The following is a 19,498-nucleotide window of genomic DNA, read 5'->3' as shown; positions in this document are numbered from 1 at the left end:
ATATCCACGAGGATCAATCTCTTTCCACAATCCATCTCTTCACCATCAGAGAAAAAGCACAGTGCTGTGGACCGTAGCAGCAGGAATGCGCTCCAAGAATCAAGCTCACAACATGAAAAAAACACTTCAAGCTTCAAACTTACAGGTCCGGCAGGGGGTGTACAAGTATTGTGAAGGTAAGAGAGTGCATTTACTAAAAAAATAAAATAATAAAACAAATTGGCCTTCTCATTTTGTACATGATGGAATAGCATCAGACACAGCCAAAAAACACAGAAAGCATGACTGGCTGTTGAGATAGATTGTTCCTATTCTTGGAAAAATTTCAGTAGTTATCAAAAAAAAACAAGCCCTTCTCTCACTATCAAGCAATTCCGAACAGAAAAATTTACGTCTCTAGAGAAAAACAAGAAAGCAAGCAATTCTGTTTGTTAGAGAAAGAGAAAAGAGTGACTGAATGAGGTGTACAGATGGAATATAAAGCAGCAAAGAAGTAAGAGAAGGAAACAGAATAAAACAGAGTTGGAGAGCAACAATGTGTAGGGAACAGCTGAAAGTGGTTGCAGGGCCCCAGGTGAGCCCTGTGGTGGGTCATTTCACAGCCCTGTAGGCTGAGTAACACTGACAGGTCAGCTGGAAGACTCACTGCCAAGAGAAACCCTCAACGGAAAGAACAGGGCACAGAGCTGCTTCTACACACAATCTCAAACGTAAAAACATTCAATCGAGACACACACCCCCTGCCTTCACCACAAAATAATTTCCTTTTTCAATCTGCCACACAATAACCTAGCCACTGATTACTGACCTTTAGCATTGCACTTTTCAGTAGCCAATCCCTTCCTGGCTCAAGGCAGAGAAATATATCTCTTTCTGATAGACTAAAAGCTGTAAATCCACCAACATACAACAGTTCTTCATATCCTCTCACAGCCCAGGACACGTCAGGATGAGCTGCGAGCGCCTGAAGGAAGGAGTGTCTGCCTGACAGCTAAGGTGATGGGATCATCAAAGAAGACAACTTGATGTTATAGCCATCATTAGTGCAGTAACAAATCTATTAAAGGGAATAAAGACATGCATGACCATGACTCCCTGAGAGACTTTAGCTTAGGCTGTACTAATACCTCGTATCAAAGTTTCGCTCACTGCAATGAGGCTACCACTGTCCAATTTCACAACAAGCGCAAAATGTATGCACATTTACGTTTTTATGTGAAAGAAATGCATACATTCATTACAGCTATTCTCCATACTATAATTGCACTATGAGCTTCTCACTTTTTTTCTGACGTTCCATTTTAGCTCTAAAACGTGTCATAGTCTAGACAAAAAGTCTGCTTCACTGAAATATTTGCATTTATATATTTGTTCTATTTGTTATGCAGACTGTTTACTTTTGGAGCTTGTGGGGTTGATATCATCCAAGCTGACAGATTTTAAGAAAGCTTGTTTTATCCACCCAAGTCTATTGTTCATTTATACGATCCGCTGCCTTTACAGCCGGGATTCTTGAGAAGGCAATACTCTGATCTCTGAGGTAAAATAAAAAAGTCAAGTGAATATTAATTAAAAATTCATGTCTTACTGACAATAACTAATGCTTTTAACCAGCCAATGGTTTAATTATTTTGAGACGTTTTCCATTTGTTTCAAGGATATTTGGATGCTCTTTTTCCCTCATGCGTAAAAAAAAAAAAAAAAAAAAAGGCAGCGAGGCGGTCGCAGTGGATCTGTTGAGGTGGCAACCTCCTGCCACAGAATGAATGCCTGCGACACTGACAGCCTATTTGGCTGATGAGCAGCGGGGGTGCAGGTGGGCAGGCTGTGGCTTATCTACCAAAACAGCCAGGGTTACACCACACCTCCTGCTTTAAGAGCCGCTACGACTCAACGACCACATGCAGAGAGAATGAGAGGAGGGCAACGAGAAGGGAGAGACGAGAAAAGAGGTGGAGATACGTTACTTTCTGGAAGGAGATCAGCAGCTCACAAATATGCAGTAAAGTCAGTAGACCCAGTGAGCTATGAGAAAGTGTTTTATGCCACAGTAACTGGTTTTATCATCGAGTTGGTTCTAAAAAAGGGAGGTTTTTCTTGAAATAATTATATGTATATTTTTCAATACTTTTGACAAATATGAACTATGTCTTTAGTTATCAAAAGATTTAACAAAGAAGACTTCTTTGTCTCCAGTTTTCATGTCAACAAAACAAGGACAATACGGAAATTACCTCTCGATTTCCTCATGATTTATTGAAAAGTTAAAAGAAAAAGAAAAAAAAAAAAAAAAAACACACTCCAATTGAACCAGATCACTCAAAGTTCTCGATGCATCTGGCCGACTCTGCTGTAACACACCGTCACTCTACCGGAGGCATTGCAACCTCCCCAAAATGTTTCTGAAGTGTTGCCAGAGCAGCTTCAGACTCAATGTTAAGGAGCTCTGCTGGGCTTTACAGATGTGGGAGGTGTAACTTTAATTGAGACCTTTATACTACTGCCTGAGCGAAACAAGAAAATTGTTGGGGGAAGACAGGTAACAGTGCACTTGCAAATAGCACAGCTGATTACATAGCAGGATCTATTTGATCGAAGCCCTATGTTACATGTTAAATGCTACATAAATGCACCCCATCACACTCCTTATAACAGACAGGAGGGAAAACATTACCCGAACATTGAAAAGGTCCTCTGTCCACGTCTGTCTGCTGCATATAAACAGAGTGTGTTCTTCTTTGTGCAGTGTAACATTACAGCAGTGCCCATCTGATTGATGAAAGTGCCATGTCTGCAAGCACCTCTTTTACATAGCAGAGAGCCTTTTCTGCAGCCCGCAATTCATCATCTGACAGGAGGATGGCTGCATCCATCTTAATGCATTACAGTCCCAAACAGGTCCCAGGTCACACTCTGCTGCCTTGAATCCCTGCGCCTTGTTCTAAAAGGCAGGGAGAGATGTGATGGCCAAGGAGTTTTGAGAGGGTTAAGAAAGAAAAAAAAAAAAAAAAAAAAAAAGAACATTGTCACTTTAATGTTTATATTACCTTACATGGTGATAGGCCAGAGACTGGAATGTTTAAACAATTTAAAAAGAGTAAATCCACTTTTAATCATTGATATACACAGAAACAAACAGCTCCTGGCAGCGTTTCTGAGACAACTTTGGTGGAGAAGTAATCTTTTTCAGTTTTACACAAAAGGTGTAAATTGGGTATTGCATCTTCCACATCTGTGGGATAACTTTGTCAAGTCTGATGATATTTATGAAACTTTAAAAAAAAAAAAAAAAAGTAATGAAGAATTACAAATTCAACATTTTAAAGTTGCATCTAATTCATCAACAATTTGGTACCATATTTCCATTTTCAAAGCATGACATTACAGAAGAAATATGGCTGCTGGTGGGGATGGAGAACCAAGAGCAAGCAGTTTTTATTTCTTCAGAATTTGGGGACGATGCTGAAGTTGAACCATGACAATTCTGCTGCTGGATGCAAAACAGACTGCGATCTTTGAGAGACCCATGTACATTCTGAACGGTCCATAAGTTAAGAGTTCTTAAAGTGATATAAACACACCATTAAGCATACATGTCTCTGAAAATTACCCCAGCATCACCAAACCTTCTTTCAACAAGTCTCGAACTCTGTTTGCTATGGTTGAAAAACTCACAAATCCTCCTAAACAGTCAAACCCAGACCTCCTCTCCACTGAGAAATGCAATGAATTTGCCAACTTTTTTAGCCAAAAAAAAAAAATCAAAACAATTAGACAAAACATTGACACAACACAGACAAACAAGAAAACTAATCTGTGTCTAAAACCTAGAAATAACTCTGACGTTATGTCACAATTTAATATTGTTAATTTAAAAATCCTAGAGGAAACAGTTCGGCAGCTGAAATCAACAACTTGTTCTCTGGACATAATACCATCTGACTTTTTAAAAACTGTTTTTACCTCAGTAGAAAGTGATCTCCTACGAATAGTTAACAGCTCACTGGCATCAGGCATTTTTCCTAAGTCACTAAAGACAGCTGCCATTAAGCCACTCCTAAAGAAGAGAACTCTAGATGCCTCTATGATGAACAACTACAGACCTGTCTCTAATCTCTCTTTTATATCCAAGATTATTGAGAAAGTTGTATTTAACCAGCTCAACGACTTTCTGAATGAAAGTGGAAGTCTTGATAACTTTCAATCAGGCTTCAGACGTCATCACAGCACTGAAACAGCTCTGGTCAAAGTGTTAAACGACATCAGGTTGAATACTGATTCTGGTAATGTTTCAGTCCTGGTTCTGTTGGACCTCAGCGCTGCGTTTGATACTGTAGATCACAGAATCCTGTTGCACAGGCTGGAAAACTGGGTTGGACTTTCTGGAGCGGTCCTTAACTGGTTCAGGTCCTACTTAGAAGGCCGGAGTTATTTTGTTACTATTGGCAGCTATGAATCTGAGCGAGTGGCCATGACTTGTGGAGTCCCCCAGGGGTCAATTCTTGGACCTCTTCTGTTTAACTTGTATATGCTCCCTTTGGGTCAGATATTGCAGAATTTTAACATCAATTATCACAGTTATGCAGACGATACACAACTTTATGTGTCTCTGTCACCGGACGACTGCATCCCAGCAGACGTACTGTGTCAGTGTCTGGAGGAAGTAAACACCTGGATGAGAGAGAATTTTCTACAATTAAATGAAGACAAAACTGAGATCATTCTGTTTGGTAGCAAAGAGAAGAGGGTCAGCGTTGGTAAATATCTTGAGACTCGGGACCTTACAATCACTGACCAAGTTCGTAACCTCGGAGTGTTGATAGACTCAGATCTGACTTTCAGCAGCCACATCAAAGCTGTCACCAAGGCAGCTTTTTACTATCTCAGAAACATCAACAGAATTAAAGGTTTCCTCTCCCAAAAAGACCAGGAGAAACTCATCCATGCATTCATCTCCAGTAGACTCGATTACTGTAATGCTCTTTTAACTGGACTTCCCAAAAAGAGCATTAAACATCTGCAGCTCATCCAGAACGCTGCTGCTAGGGTTTTAACCCGGACTAAGAGATCTGAACACATCACACCAGTTTTAAAATCTTTACACTGGCTTCCAGTCAGTCACAGAATAGATTTTAAAAGCCTGCTGATGGTTTACAAATCCCAGAATGGTTTAGGCCCAAAATACATCTGTGATATGTTCAGAGAATATAAACCCAGCAGAGCTCTTAGATCCAAGGACTCAGGTCAGCTGGTCCAGTCCAGAGTCCAGACTAAACATGGAGAAGCAGCATTTAGCTGTTATGCTGCAAATAAGTGGAACAAACTGCCACTGGAGATTAAACTTTCACCAAATGTAGACATTTTTAAATCCAGGTTAAAAACATTTCTTTTCTCATGTGTCTATGCATGAAATATCTTTTAACTTATCTAGACTGTTGCCTGATTTTAAATTCATTTAAATGATTTTATTTGTTTCTCTTTATATTCTTTTATGTATTTTTAATGCTTCTTGCACTCCCTGCTGCAATGCTTTTATTTTATGTAAAGCACTTTGAACTGTTTGTACATGAAATGTGCTATACAAATAAATTTGATTTGATTTGATTTGAACAAATGGAATGAGCAAAGTATCTACCCGTGTATTTACTGTAGAGACAAAGACCGGCATCTAGTCCTGGTCCTTAACCCGCCATCAACCCATATCATCAATGATTGTTGAAATTTGTCCGTTATATGTATAAGTTTCATTGCATTTTCTGTTTTCTGCCCTGATGCTTTGACTTCTCCCTTGGTCAACCTGTATATTTCCCCATTTATTTGTGTTTTCTTCAGGTTTTAGGTACAGCTGACTGGGAAACACCCACGCATTTTTTTTTGCATTACCTTCTTGAAGGAGTTTTATAATCCTTTCACTTGTTTCCACAGATAGTTGTTTGTGTAGGCCATGTTTCCTGCCAATCAGCTCGGTGCAATAATTCATTAAGCTCCAAAAGCACTTTCTTTTAACTTCAGGCTCATTTGAATATGAAGACTTGTGCAGGTCTTTGTTTTAGAAATTTGATTAAAAGGTGATTCCATTATTGATCTGGAAAAAAAAGGCAAAAGGTTTTTAAAAAGCCAAATTGCTCAGCTATAAAATAAAATAGTTTCTCATTACAGTGATTAGATTGTTTTTTTTTTTTTAGATAAAATAATAAAACTGTATGAAAATCCAAGTGTGGTGATGTCCTCATTTTTGTTAGGGGTTGTAACAGTCAGGAGGAGCACAACAGTACATAGCCCAAAATATGAACAATGCCTGTAAGTTATTTATATTTACTCACCACGACTGAAAGCAACTTGATTTAAAATAAATTTATGCTCACTTGCTGTGGTTGTTGTGCTAGATCAAATTCAATGCCGACAAAAAAAAAAAAAAAAACGAAGGTTCTTAATTCACAAAGTGAGGCTCTCCAACAGGATTAGTTTTTCCTTTCAGACATGCTTTCCTACTGAGGTGAATCCAGGTGCAACTACATAATTCTTTCCTGGCTTTGAGGGCTGTGTGAAAAGTTCTGGGTAAGGAAGAAGGAGTGAGTTAAAAGCCTTAAAGAACACAATGGAAGCAGAAAGATGAAGAGTAATGACTGCAAGAGAGTGAAAGGACAAGAGGTCACGTTATTAAGCCCTAAAAACATACCATTCCATTAGCCTGTAATATAGACTTTGAAGACATTTTCTGTTGAGTTTTAGTGTCAGTCTCCAAAATAAAAAGTAAACCCTGTGTAGTGAGGTCAGTTTGAGGCAGATCTGGGTCTAGAGCAAAACACAAGATGTCCACGACTTTATGACTGTTGCTATAGGAAAGGTTGTCTTAACATAACATGACAAAATGACACGACAAGAAAAAGTAATTAATAAATAGTGTACAATATAATCCCAAGATCAGTAAAGCAAAGTGTAATCCTCAGCAAATGAGCGAATATTTCTCCATTTCCTTGCTTTGCCTCCTCTGTCTGGCATATGTGAAGGGAGGGGTGGCGGGTAATTGGCATGCAAGCTTCAGCAGGGTTGTTGGACGAGCCAGGTCCCGAGCTTGGGCACAAAGCACAACGGCTTCGCTGTGTCCACAAAATTAGTTTAAAGCTGTGATTCAGCAACAAGCTGAGACCTGTACAATGCCACTGGTGCCATACATCATTGCTGATCCATTTTCTGGCAGAATAACTGAGCACACCATCATCCCTCCCTCCCACACAGCACAGCAGCAGACAGGGGAATTAAAAAGACAGGGGTTATGTTGATACAGGTCATTTGGTACTAATGCAGATGTTTGGGGCTAAAGTCAGTACATTTCAGAATTATTTGGGAATCTTTGAGTTAATCCATTTCCATAAGTTCTGCCATAGCTAATTACTACTCAGACAAAAGTAGCCATTTCACAATCTGTCATCCTGGTTAAATCACACAGAAAACGCCCTGTTTTTACAGTGTGGTATACTACAATTTATTAGATTTGGCAGTTGTTTAATTTTTCATCTTCCATCTAAAGTGATCAAAAGATAAGGGACATCAGGAGAAGCTCATTTTTAGCTCATCTCCAAAAAGTCCCAGTCAAGCCCAATGTTCTCTCAACTGTCAAAAAGTGCAAGAAAGCTTCTAATTTTTAGTTTGAAGCTTGCAAGACTTGGCAGATATTGTGCCAATGCATTTCATGATAATGTCATTAAATAAAGGAGGAACAGATGTGTTTTGCTTATTCAGGGCAGTGTATTTTGTGGAAGTGAATGAATTAAATGGGTAAATAAAAGGATATATTAATCAAACTGATGTGGTCCCTATTAAAGAAAACTGAGGTAGTTAGGGGAAGTGTACAACAGTATTGACTCACCACTTTCCAGTTATATGCACGATGCAACGCTGACACTGGAAGAAGGCAGTAGCTGGGATAAGGGGATGTGGTGGAGGAAGATGGTGGGGTGCCAGCTGATCGAATCTTCTCATTAACTTTCCCCAGGCCTGCAGAGAGATAGAAAAGGAGGAGGGGGAGGCAGGGAGGACAGGTTTAATGAAGACTCCTGCAGCGAGGGTTTGTCTCGCCTACAGTGCAGCCCTGTGAATAAGCCTGCCAGACAGATGGGTTGAGGAATTGATCAGTGAAGACAGTCCACAGAGATATGCACAGGCTGTGTTTTGTTGAGTTTGAGTACACAATCAAGGATATCAAAGACAATGAGGTGCCACTGGAATTTACTACCAGTGGGAGAGAACTCCACCCACATTAACAAATGCACAGGAGATCACAGCCTAAACTGGAGTTTTATCTGAACTGACATCAAGGAGGTGCCCCAAACTGCTCCTGCTTATCATTTATCTGACAGACAGGTCTTGAAAACAGAAACCGAAAGGACTGTGGAACCAGTCGTTAAAGATCTCCTCAGACCACAGACTGGGATGTCATTTGGCATCTTGTCTCTTCATCTCTGTGTTGTTCTTCTGAGAACTGTCCCAGTTTCAGCCCCGGCTATGAGCGGCATCCATCTCTCATGCAGAGTGACAACGCCCCCAAACCCCATGCCCCCACCCTCACTTTCACAATCTATTCCTCCAGGCTCAGCCACACCAAGTCCAGCATTTCTGCCATCTTCACGAGCTCAACACATGCCTGAGGTGATGAATAAATCACAAGACCGAACATACACACCAATTGAAGCCAAGAGGAGGCCTATTTATCTGGTGTATTTTGTTGTTTTTTTCTGAAGAATTCTTTGAACCATAACCAAATTATACAGTCTGATCCTTTACCAGACGATACATAATAAAAGCTACATACTTCAAAGATCACTGCTTGTTGGAATACTAAGTGTATTAACCCCCTCCACCACACACATGCACAGACAAAATATTCTGAAATGTTTGTTTAGAAAATCTCATCGTGGCAATCATAATCAGTTTTAATAAGAATCATCTTAAATTCTTTCCACAACTTCACTACAATTCATGGTTTAGCAATTAATAGTTAAGCACATAAACCAACTCAAGAGCATTTATTTTATTTCCAGAGATTAACAGCAGGAACAAGTGGAACTTTCTGTTGTACTGAAAAGAACCAGCAACTCCCTACAGTTTATTTAAATTTCCGTTTTCTCTGCAGCTGCCCACTTTCTGCATCAAGCAGTTCTTTTAATGTAACAGAAGGTTATGAATGCTTCTAATGTCTGAGGAGAAAAAAAAAAAAAAAAAAAAAAAAAGCCATACAAGATGGCACCAGCATAAAAATGTGCTTGACAAATCCACGATCTGTGTTGTGGTTGTTGCCAGACGTTGATCTCAGCTCTGCACCCACTGCCCGCTTGCCATACAACTCCTTAAGCTCAGACACTCAGTGGTGAGCAGTGGTGGACAAGCTGTGAGTAAATGCAGATTCATAAAAGAAAAAAAAAACATAAATCCCTCAGATTCTTTAATAAACAAGGCAGAAATCAGATGGAATTTTTTTTCCATCTTTTTCAGCTCCATTATGATTGCAAATTGGAACTCTAGTTCACTCCTTTGAAAGATCTTTAAACCTTAAATCTTTGACCAGATTTAATTCAAATAAGCAATATTACTTTCTATAACATATGAATTCATATGCATGTTAATGAAGCCAGTCCTTATCATATATTTAGAAACCATTTACACCAAGTCTTGCTCTTGAGAAAAGTGATGAAACATGGAATCCCACCATAAAGCACGATTTACAGATTAACTAATCTCACCGCTAAAACAAAGCTGCCTTGTAATATTTCTCATGATCTGTGTTACGATTCAAGCATAGAGTTGTTGCAATTAACCTAATTTTAACTAATTGCATTGCCCTAATGGGGTCTATCTTAGTAACTGAGAGCTTAACAGCAATGGCAGCAGATTGAGAGTGCTGCAGCTCAAGACTGTGGATGTTTTTATTGTGGATTTGGTCTCAGTTTCAGAACTTTGCAATGATGTCTGCTGTGTAAGACATAGCAGCACATAATTAAACCCTGGATCATGTTCCAACGGTTGATTAAAGATGTTTATGAAAAGTTTTAAGCCTTTAATGTCTGGTTATTTATGTGAGAAACCCTCTGCTACAGTTTAAAATGAATAATTAGATGAATGGCACATGGTGGAACAAACAATCAAAAAACCGTGGAGAGAGAAAAAAAAAAAAAAAAAAAAAAAAAAAAAAAAAAAAAAAAAAAAAAAAAAAAAAAGCATTTACGCTTAATTTGTCCCATTTTAAAAGAAGAATAAAAGAAGATTGTATCACAGCTCTTGCATTAAGCCTGTGGACTTGTGGCACTTCCCTTTGACATTTGTCAAAGGACTGTAACTGACCTGGCAAAGAAAGTGCGTCAAGTACGACAGACTCTTTGGATCTTTGGTGCCCAAAGGACTCGGACACCTTCAAAGATTCAGCGCAACCCTGTCACCATGGTTACCACCGCCTGAGGTGTCAGGCAGTGGCAAATAGACTGACCACAGTGGAAGGACACAGGCAGAGGCTCTGTGTCGTCACAGAATAAAGACTTCTGGGCATGAGGGAACAGTCACTGAGAGCCAGTTACGTTTAGAGAAAGTAAAGAAGTTGATGGACAAACACGGCTGAGGGTGAAAAAGGGGTCAGCACTGGCAGGGTGTCCATCTCCAGCTGGCATATTGTGGAATGTTAATTAGGCCTGCAATAACAAGACACCACCCTCTTAAATGTCACATCCTCATGAGGAGAGCGGGGAATGGTGAACTTCTGTCAGGGAAACGGTGCCATGCTTTGTTTGTCCTTCCAACTGCAACGTCTCTTCTGTTCTTTACCCCAAGGATTTTCTCTCAACATTCTCCTGCCTCTTCTCACAGCCTTTCTGTCACACTGTTTACTATCACTGACGAATAGCTCCGTTTCAAGTTTAGCTTTTTCCTCTTTTAGCTGGAATAGATTATAATGTATGTAATTCTGTAGCAACAAGACTAATCCATAAGACGTTTTTATTTTATTTTTTTTACCCCCCCCCCCAAAAAAATTAAATAAAGATAAATAAATAAATTTAAAAAAAACTGCAACTGCACAAATTCCTTTGTTTTTTTTTCCTTTAAAGAAGTCAATGGTTCCTGTAGACACATTCTTGGTGAAAGGGCTGGGAAGCCCATTGTAAACAAATATCATGGCGATTTGTAATGAGACGTGACACAGCGAGCATGCAGTGGCCTTTTAAATGGCAGGTCTTGTTATCAGCCTGGTTTCATTGCCTCAGAGGGACCCAAATTCACATAATGGGGCATCAGTAATGAAGGCTTAGACATGAGAGCTACCCAAGATTAATATGATAGATTGTTCAACAGATGACTGAATGTAACAGAGACAACGCACAGTGTGTGTTGGCAAGAAGCTCCACTATGAGTTTCTTATTGCAACTGTAACATCCTCGCTATTTTTCAAGTTTTATAGAATCCCCTGTGGTCACCAGTCAATATTAAAGGGGAACTCCGGGGCATTTGAAGCGCATTTCCATTGCTAGAGGTTGTCAAATACTGATAGTAGGACACAGAGAGGTGCGAATCTGCGCTCCCTGTGTGGAGATCGCGCTGTTCGCACACCCAGTCATGCGAGGCTAATACATGGTGGCTAAGGGGCAAGAGCTAACCCTTCCACGTAAAACAACAACTTGCACACTGCAGAAACGTCACACCACTTTATAAACCATCCGACAATAAAGTCACAAGCCTTACCATCAAAACCATATGCATGGTTCTCACATTACTGGCATGGGGACGTTACAAAACAACTTTATAAACAGCATGTAACTCACCGGCTGGTTGTACGCTCGCGCATGTGAAAGCCCAAAAGAGTCGATGGACGATAATCCCATATACAAAACAATTATCTTCCCTAGAAAAACTGTGTTCAAGTATTTAAAACATTGAAACAATATTACTGGGCATGTATTGTTGTAATGTTTTAAATACTTGAACGCAGTTTTTCTAGAGAAGATAATTGTTTTGTATATGAGAGTATCGTCCATCGACTCTTTTGGGCTTTCACATGCGCGAGCGTACAACTAACCGGTGAGTTACATGCTGTTTATAAAGTTGTTTTGTAACGTCCCCATGCCAGTAATGTGACAACCATGCATATGGTTTTGATGGTAAGGCTTGTGACTTTATTGTCGGATGGTTTATAAAGTGGTGTGACGTTTCTGCAGTGTGCAAGTTGTTGTTTTACGTGGAAGGTTTAGCGCTTGCCCCTTAGCCACCACGTATTAGCCTCGCATGACAGGGTGTGCGAACAGCGCGATCTCCACACAGGGAGCGCAGATTTGCACCTCTCTGTGTCCTACTATCAGTATTTGACAACCTCTAGCAATGGAAATGCGCTTCAAATGCCCCGGAGTTCCCCTTTAAGCAGTAAATTATGAAAATATAAATTACTGAAACAATTATGGCCTCATTTACATTTCAAGCACAGTTAATCGCACAAAGCAAGTGAATTCAAATCAAATTTATTTATATAGCACATTTCATGTACAAACAGTTCAAAGTGCTTTACATAAAATAAAAGCATTGCAGCAGGGAGTGGAAGAAGCATTAAAAATACATAAAAGAATATTAAGAGAAAAAATAAAATCATTTAAATGAATTTAAAAACAGGCAACAGTCTAGATAAGTTAAAAGATATTTCATGCATAGACACATGAGAAAAGAAATGTCTTTAACCTGGATTTAAAATTGTCTACATTTGGTGAAAGTTTAATCTCCACTGGCAGTTTGTTCCACTTGTTGGCAGCATAACAGCTAAATGCTGCTTCTCCAATTGGAAAATGAATCCCTCTTGTTAAAGTGAAAAGAGAGCTTTGACTTTCAGCAGGGATTCTACGTTTTGGTCATGACAGTTTAATGAAAATGAAAAGCAAAGTTTTTAATAAGCTTTAAGGGGTGCAGGTTAGGAGGAAGCTTTCATTCAAGTGAGTGAAAAAAACAAATTGGAAGTCACAGACTGAATGATATTTGAATTTAGTCCAGTAATGGTCGGAATCATAATGGACATAACAGTTTCCTCTTCCAGAAGTAAAGAAAATGATTTTACACTTTCCAAGTGGGTAGCAAGGAAAAGAGAAAGAAGAACAGAATGAGCTCTATGGAGCAGTAAAAAAAAAAAAAAAAAAAAAAAAAAAAACCTGTCCAAGGTCTAGGGAATAGAATGGTTTACACGATTGCTGCCAGGTTACGTTTCGTCTTACTGTCACAGTTTGTTGGGGGACATCACAGAAGCTTTAAAAGAGCAGGCTCTCTCCCAAAGCCTCCCTGGCGGCTGAAGAGATGCTAAACGTCACTCACAATCCCAGTGCCACCAGGGAACGTAGAATGAGAAAACAGAGATGTAGCGAAAAAGGACAAAATGAGGGAATTGGAGAAAGCCCAACAGAGAGCGGCAAAGAGGACAAAGGTTGACAACAGAGTAAAAAGTAGGAGAAAGAAAGTGACGAAAAAGAAATTCCTATGCATGCCAATCCTCGTCTGCTGGGGCGTTCAGTCTAATGTGAGAAAAGCTTTCCGAGTAGCAGAGCTTAGAGCCTTTAAGAGACCGGACATGCTTGCTATCCAGGCAAAAGCACAAATAAGAATAGGTCATCCTGAGGTCTATGAGTTTATGGACATCTTCAAGCAGTGCCAAGGTTTTTCTGCCGTGCTCAGTCGGAACAAAGAAAAAGGAAAAAAGTTTTCTAATGTAGAACTGATACTGTTAAGAGTAGAAGCCTGCTCTCATCTTCCCTCTGCTGATAGCAAAGACCGTGGGAACTGCTTTTAGAGTGTTGAGCGGAGGTGGAAGACTGACCCCGACTTATCGACCAGTGCTCACAATGCACATCCTCATGGCCGTTGTGGCTACTTGCCAAACCTGTCTGTTTAAAAAACTATTGATTATGATAAAGCTTTATACATATATCTCCCAGAGAGCATGACATAATCGTGTTTTTCATGTTTTTTTTTTTTGTTGGTTTTTTCGCTTATTCCCCAAGATAAATTAGGCTACAAAGCAGTGTATGAATTCAAGTACTGAGGTGTTAAAAATGAACAAATAAATAAAAACACTTATTCGTTGGTTTCTTTGTTGTTATTTAGGAAAAAAAAACAACTAAACTTTGGCACCATTATGCATATGGTCAATCCAGGCAGCCAAGACTCCACGTTGTCTCATGCCAAGTTACAATTGTGAATTTATTATTCTGATCCTGCATAGTGATGCTAGGTGACTTCTTTAAAGTTTAGTGCATCAAATGGGGATATGGATAAATACAGCCAGCTGCTACCTGACTGCAACAGAGTTTGATCCATTGTAAGTTTAGGGAATGAACATCTTACTCCAGGCTGTCGCAAAGCACCAACAACAGCCCAAACTTCTTTCTAAAGAGTCTGTGTTTAAATTTCAAACCTGCACCAAATAGCCTGAGTAAATTTGCCCTCAGAGAAGATGGACAACATGTTACACCCAGCAAAGATGACGACAGGTTCTCTTGTAGCGTCAGTGAACGACAGCAAAGCACTAACAGGGGCCTCTTTCTATGAGTTGACATCATTGATTTGAATTTGAAAACAAGATGTAAAACTGTAATTAAAAGCCAATTACAGCTTGTGTCAATGAAAAGTCAATTAAGTGTTTCGGGGCCTTTGAACGGGCTCTTGCCAAGGTGATGATAGGGAGAGCAGAATACCGGGGAAAGATGAGGGATAAATGAGAGAGGCGCAATGGGAAAACATGACAGGAAGCAGCTGGGAACAAACACAGCTGAGCTGAGGCACATGGGACATCATGTGGATGTTTGAATATTGCCTGCTTTGAAAACACAATTTCTCCCGTCTCCATGATCATGCAGTCATGAATTACAAAAACATTGCTCAAAGGCAGCTTTCAATTAAGAATCAAATTCACTGGAAACACCGAGTAGAAATGTTTTATGATAAACCCTTAAAAAGCAAATCAGCCCGCCCTCTTTTTCAAATAATTCCATTATGAAGTCCCACATTCTACCTCCTGGCCAAATTTCAGCTGAATGAGCCTGCATTCCTTATTTAGAAACCAATGATGAAAAGAAATTGTGAAAAAAAAGAGGACAGCAGAAATAGAAAACAGTATTAATGCTTGGTGTACATGCCAAGTTGTTGATCACCCGCCAGGAGCCTGCAGGAGCAGCCATGTTTCAGACACACAGCTGAAACAGCCCTGGGAGAAGAAGCAGGGTCTAAACAAGCTGCTGTAATTCCTATATACAGTGAACCAATCTTTGGTTCAAACAGATAACCCCAACAGGAAAAAATAACTAACACCACAACCCTGTTTTAATTACTGAGAAAAACCTGAAATTGCCAGAACGCATCAACAACTCAAGAGGCTTGTTAGAGTAATGAAGAGGTTTGAACCAAGAGGTGATTTCTTTCAAAGTGGCGGTGCCAAACCAGGGTATATCTCTGTTAAGAGGATCAGAGCTGGTGCTATTATGCCTTTTCCCCATCTTGTGTTGGGTAACACCGCAAGAAATAATGAGCAACATAGAAAGCTTTATCCCAGTCTTAAATAGCACGTTAGTCTGCAACTTGGCAGTCACCAATTCCACTCCCCACATCAATCTGCCACATCACTCTATCCCTCCCCAACTAAAATCACTTGAATCACCACCAATCAACTCATGTGCACAATCAACAGGAATTCCACAGCACCAGTGTGTGACTGTAATCAAGCACACAATCCAGTGTTTACAACAGCCTCTCTTCCAAGATCTGAGGCTCTGATAAACGCTCTGGCAATAAAGATGGGAGATTTTTCAAGAAAAGCATTTGACAGCATGTCAGTAGGGGTCACTGACACAGTGAAGGCCAGATGGTCAATAGTCTGGTTGGTCTTTTCTCAAGAACCTTTGCTTCTGTACACGATTTGTTAAGTTTTATTCAGACGAATTAGTATTGGAATAGTTGTACTTTTCAGTTCCTCTGCATGAAGTCTGGGCTGTCGTGGCCTCTCCCACATGTAAAATGTTGACAACTTAGTTGAGTTACTGTGCATGGTAGAAATCCTAAAACGAGGCAACTGACAAAGGGATTAAAACAATCACCTGATAATCCATTACTTTAAATACTGGCTCACAGCTCACGCCCCAACTCTTTTATACTGACAAAAAAACAACTTCATTCTGACAGAAGAGCCCCACCTTCATAAACTGGTGTGCCTGTTTCAAATCAGGATTGCTAAGATTATGTCAAAAGAGCAGTTTTACTTTTTCAGCTGACTAGTGCCATCTACAAGGGCTATTTGTAAGTAAAACCTTGCAATGGATGTAAGGTTTAGATAACAAGAAACAACATAATTTACTCAAATTCATTTTATTCTGTTAAGGGTGATATTGAGTTGGAAATTCCCAGCTGACAAACAAGAGGTGAGGTACGCCAGCTCAGATGGCCAGTCCAGGACAAACATAGAAACAGACTACCACATATGATTTAATACGCCTATGTATGTAGACATGTATGTACATATATGTTGACCCACGGTCTCTCGAGGCGCTTTGGTATTTTCCAACCAAGGCACCCAGTACTTGAACACCCAGGGCTTTTTGCAAAGTGCTACAAAATGCAGCCTTGGGTCCTTCTACTAAAATCTCAGGGCTCTTATACACCAAACAGACACCAAGAACAAGAGGCAATGGCAAAACCCCATGCTTTGTCTCCTCATGTTAGCTGTGTGGGAAAAAAACAACACTCTTGAATACACCCACAAGGAGAACCTCTCTTTGTGGGTGTATCCAATCCTCTCTACACTCTTGTGTACACTGTACACGTGTAAGAGGATAACTATGCTGAGCAGAATAGAGCAGGAGTCCATTGATTATTCAGTAAGGTTTAAAAAATAAAAAATAAATAAAAGATTTGCATGAAGTCGGGTCATTTAATTTTTTGTCACTCAACATGGTTTAAAATCAGTTATAGGCTGTTCTAATGTGTTAATTCACTACAACTAGCCATTCAGAGTGATCCCTCTCACTGCCCAACCCGTCAACGATGTAACACGATTAATCAGCTGAGGAAAAAACTAAACTCTACAGGGTTCAAAAGTGCCGACTTTGGTTTACCCACCAAAAAGACAAGACAGACGGTCTCAGACACTTCAGATGTGGCCGGTGGCCAATTGTCGACTTGCTGTACAAGAGCCCTACAAAAAAAAAAAAAAAAAAAAAAAAAAAAAAAAAAAAGTTAAGCAGAAGGTAAATTAAGTCATTTGAAGTGTGAAAAGCATCCAAATCTCCTTATGGCAGTGTCAGTGCACAGCAACCTTAGAGGGAAAGTCAGCATGTGAATCCGGCGTTTTGTTCCCCTCAGTGCTAATTGGGGCCAGAGCCGATAAATACCCATAACCACTGCAGAGTCATTTGACGAGGGACTGAATGCCAATCAGACACTTTCCTGTTGCACTCCAAGGCCAAATGTTAAGAGCGTTTTTCTGACCATTGTAAAATAAGCTCACAGCATATGGACAGAAACGAGATGAGCAAGTTTCTGTGGTTCAAATGCAGCTTTGAATAGTTAGAGGAAGTAAGGGAACCCTGAGAAATAGAATTAAACAAACTCGACACAGAGAGTGCCTACTTGACCAGCAGGTTTGAATATATGAACTATCTTGCTGACTTGTGCACAAACTTGCACTTGTGGCAGTAGTGAAAGCATGGATAATAAAGTCTTGTGATATAATCTGTTAAGGACGCCATAACACAACTATCTTTTCATAGCAAGTACTTGTTTGCTGCATTGTTAATTGTCACAATTGGATATATTCAACTTGTAAGAAAGAACTGATCAGTATGGCCACTAAGTGTTCCACTTATTCTACATGCAAGAGTTTAATGAAGCACGCAGACTCAAGAGCTGTTCTTGCCTCATTGAAAACCTCATGCATCTGGAAGTGATTTAAGACCTCGACCATACGAGAGCATTTAAGAACAAGAAATAAAAATAGCTCTGAGGAGAGCACAAGTCAGGCTTTAAGCTCACTATAAACTTGTGACACTTGGCCGTCACCTCAGGTACAATGATTCATTTCAGTCAGGTTCCCTAACAAAGATGTTACAATCATTAGAATCAGCACCACTGAAGTACTGTCTACAGTAAAAGCAGTAAGTCATTAGGATGCATAAAGTACAGAGGAGTTTGTAAACATTATCTAAAACTTAAATGAAGTTTTTAACTACATCATTATGTCCATATGGTATTGTTTATATGCCAGAAAACATATGAGCAAAACAAGCTGCAAGCAAGTGGCAGAGGGGTGGGTGGAAATGAAATGATCCTCAGAACTTATTTGCATGTTCATAGATCCACACATGCAGTACTCAATAAAACTGAGATGTAAAGTGAAAACAGCCATTTTAAGAAAGTAAGGAGTTGGCTTGATAAATAATAATGATAAATATAATGCTAGGACAAGAACTTGTTTACTGGTTTCCAAGCGTCGCCATAAAGTCCGATGTATGCAGCGTACCCTTAAAAAGCTGTTTTCAGAGCCGTAAAGGACATTTATCATGAGCCACCTTCCACTCTAAGATAAAGTCTCTTAAATGAACAATGAAAAGAAAAATATTTTGAAAATTAATTAATGATTGATGAAAATTAATTAATGATTAATGAAAATTAATTGATGAAAATTAATGAACACAGTCGTTTTTATCATTAGCGCCTTAACATTTTTGCTTTCCTGTTTTTCAGGGATAGATTATGCCAATTTGAAAGTGTCATATTTGTTAAAACGAAAAAAAAAAAAAAAAGGTTATCCGTTCATTTTTTGGCAGGTGCATTGACAGTTGTGGGATGAAAAGACAAGGAACTATGAAATAATTAAAGACAGATGCAAATTCATACTCTCGCCATTTGTGTGATCATGTCCATGCATCCCACAAGCCAAACATGTCAAGAGAGCAGACTTACTGGAGCTAAGATTTTGATTGTTACTATCTGTTCTCTGGCAAAACAAGTTTTGATTAGAAGGATGAGGAAAAACTGAGAATGATGTTTCTCAAGAGGCAATTTAATTTGTTCACTCTCGAAGAGTTTGGACACTTTTACACTAGAATCCATGGGCCAGGCAAAAAACCCCACTATTCACCAGTGGTTTCTGTGGGCTTAGAAGTGGGGCCTGGGTGTACAGAATGAGCAATGACACTGAATTTTGTTCCATTATGCATAATAACAACAGTAAGACACCCATGGTGTGTGTATTACAGTAAGCTGGCGAGACTGTGGCCAAAAGGAGTTGGCCACAAGAAAAAATTCTCAATCCCCGCTGGGCCAAACCTTAACAACTCTGCATGACAATCCATAAATTCTCTTCTGAGAAGAGAGTTCACTTCGAGCTGAAGAGCTCCAGCATGGTTCAGTGCCATTAGCATTTGAAAAGGGAGAAGATGAGTGCAATAGTAGCAGCGAGATAGACTCCTGTGCACAAAGAAAGGCTAAAGGGATGCAT

At 39.6% G+C, this 19,498-nt stretch overlaps 1 protein-coding gene across 4 annotated transcripts in view; it reads right to left on the bottom strand.

The window, feature by feature from the left end:
- The window catches only part of sema6cb (semaphorin 6Cb), a 147,599-nt gene that overhangs the window by 97,876 nt on the left and 30,225 nt on the right, over window positions 1-19,498 (bottom strand). For all 4 annotated transcript variants that reach the window (XM_075466159.1, XM_075466162.1, XM_075466163.1 and 1 more), the window contains exon 3: window positions 7,871-7,998. The gene's annotated coding sequence lies outside the window, so the exon portion shown is untranslated. The remainder of the gene's footprint in view (window positions 1-7,870; window positions 7,999-19,498) is intronic.

The sequence above is a fragment of the Odontesthes bonariensis genome, chromosome 5 (assembly GCF_027942865.1).
Source record: "Odontesthes bonariensis isolate fOdoBon6 chromosome 5, fOdoBon6.hap1, whole genome shotgun sequence".
Classification (NCBI taxonomy): domain Eukaryota; kingdom Metazoa; phylum Chordata; class Actinopteri; order Atheriniformes; family Atherinopsidae; genus Odontesthes; species Odontesthes bonariensis.
This window is presented reverse-complemented; position numbering and strand designations above follow the sequence as displayed.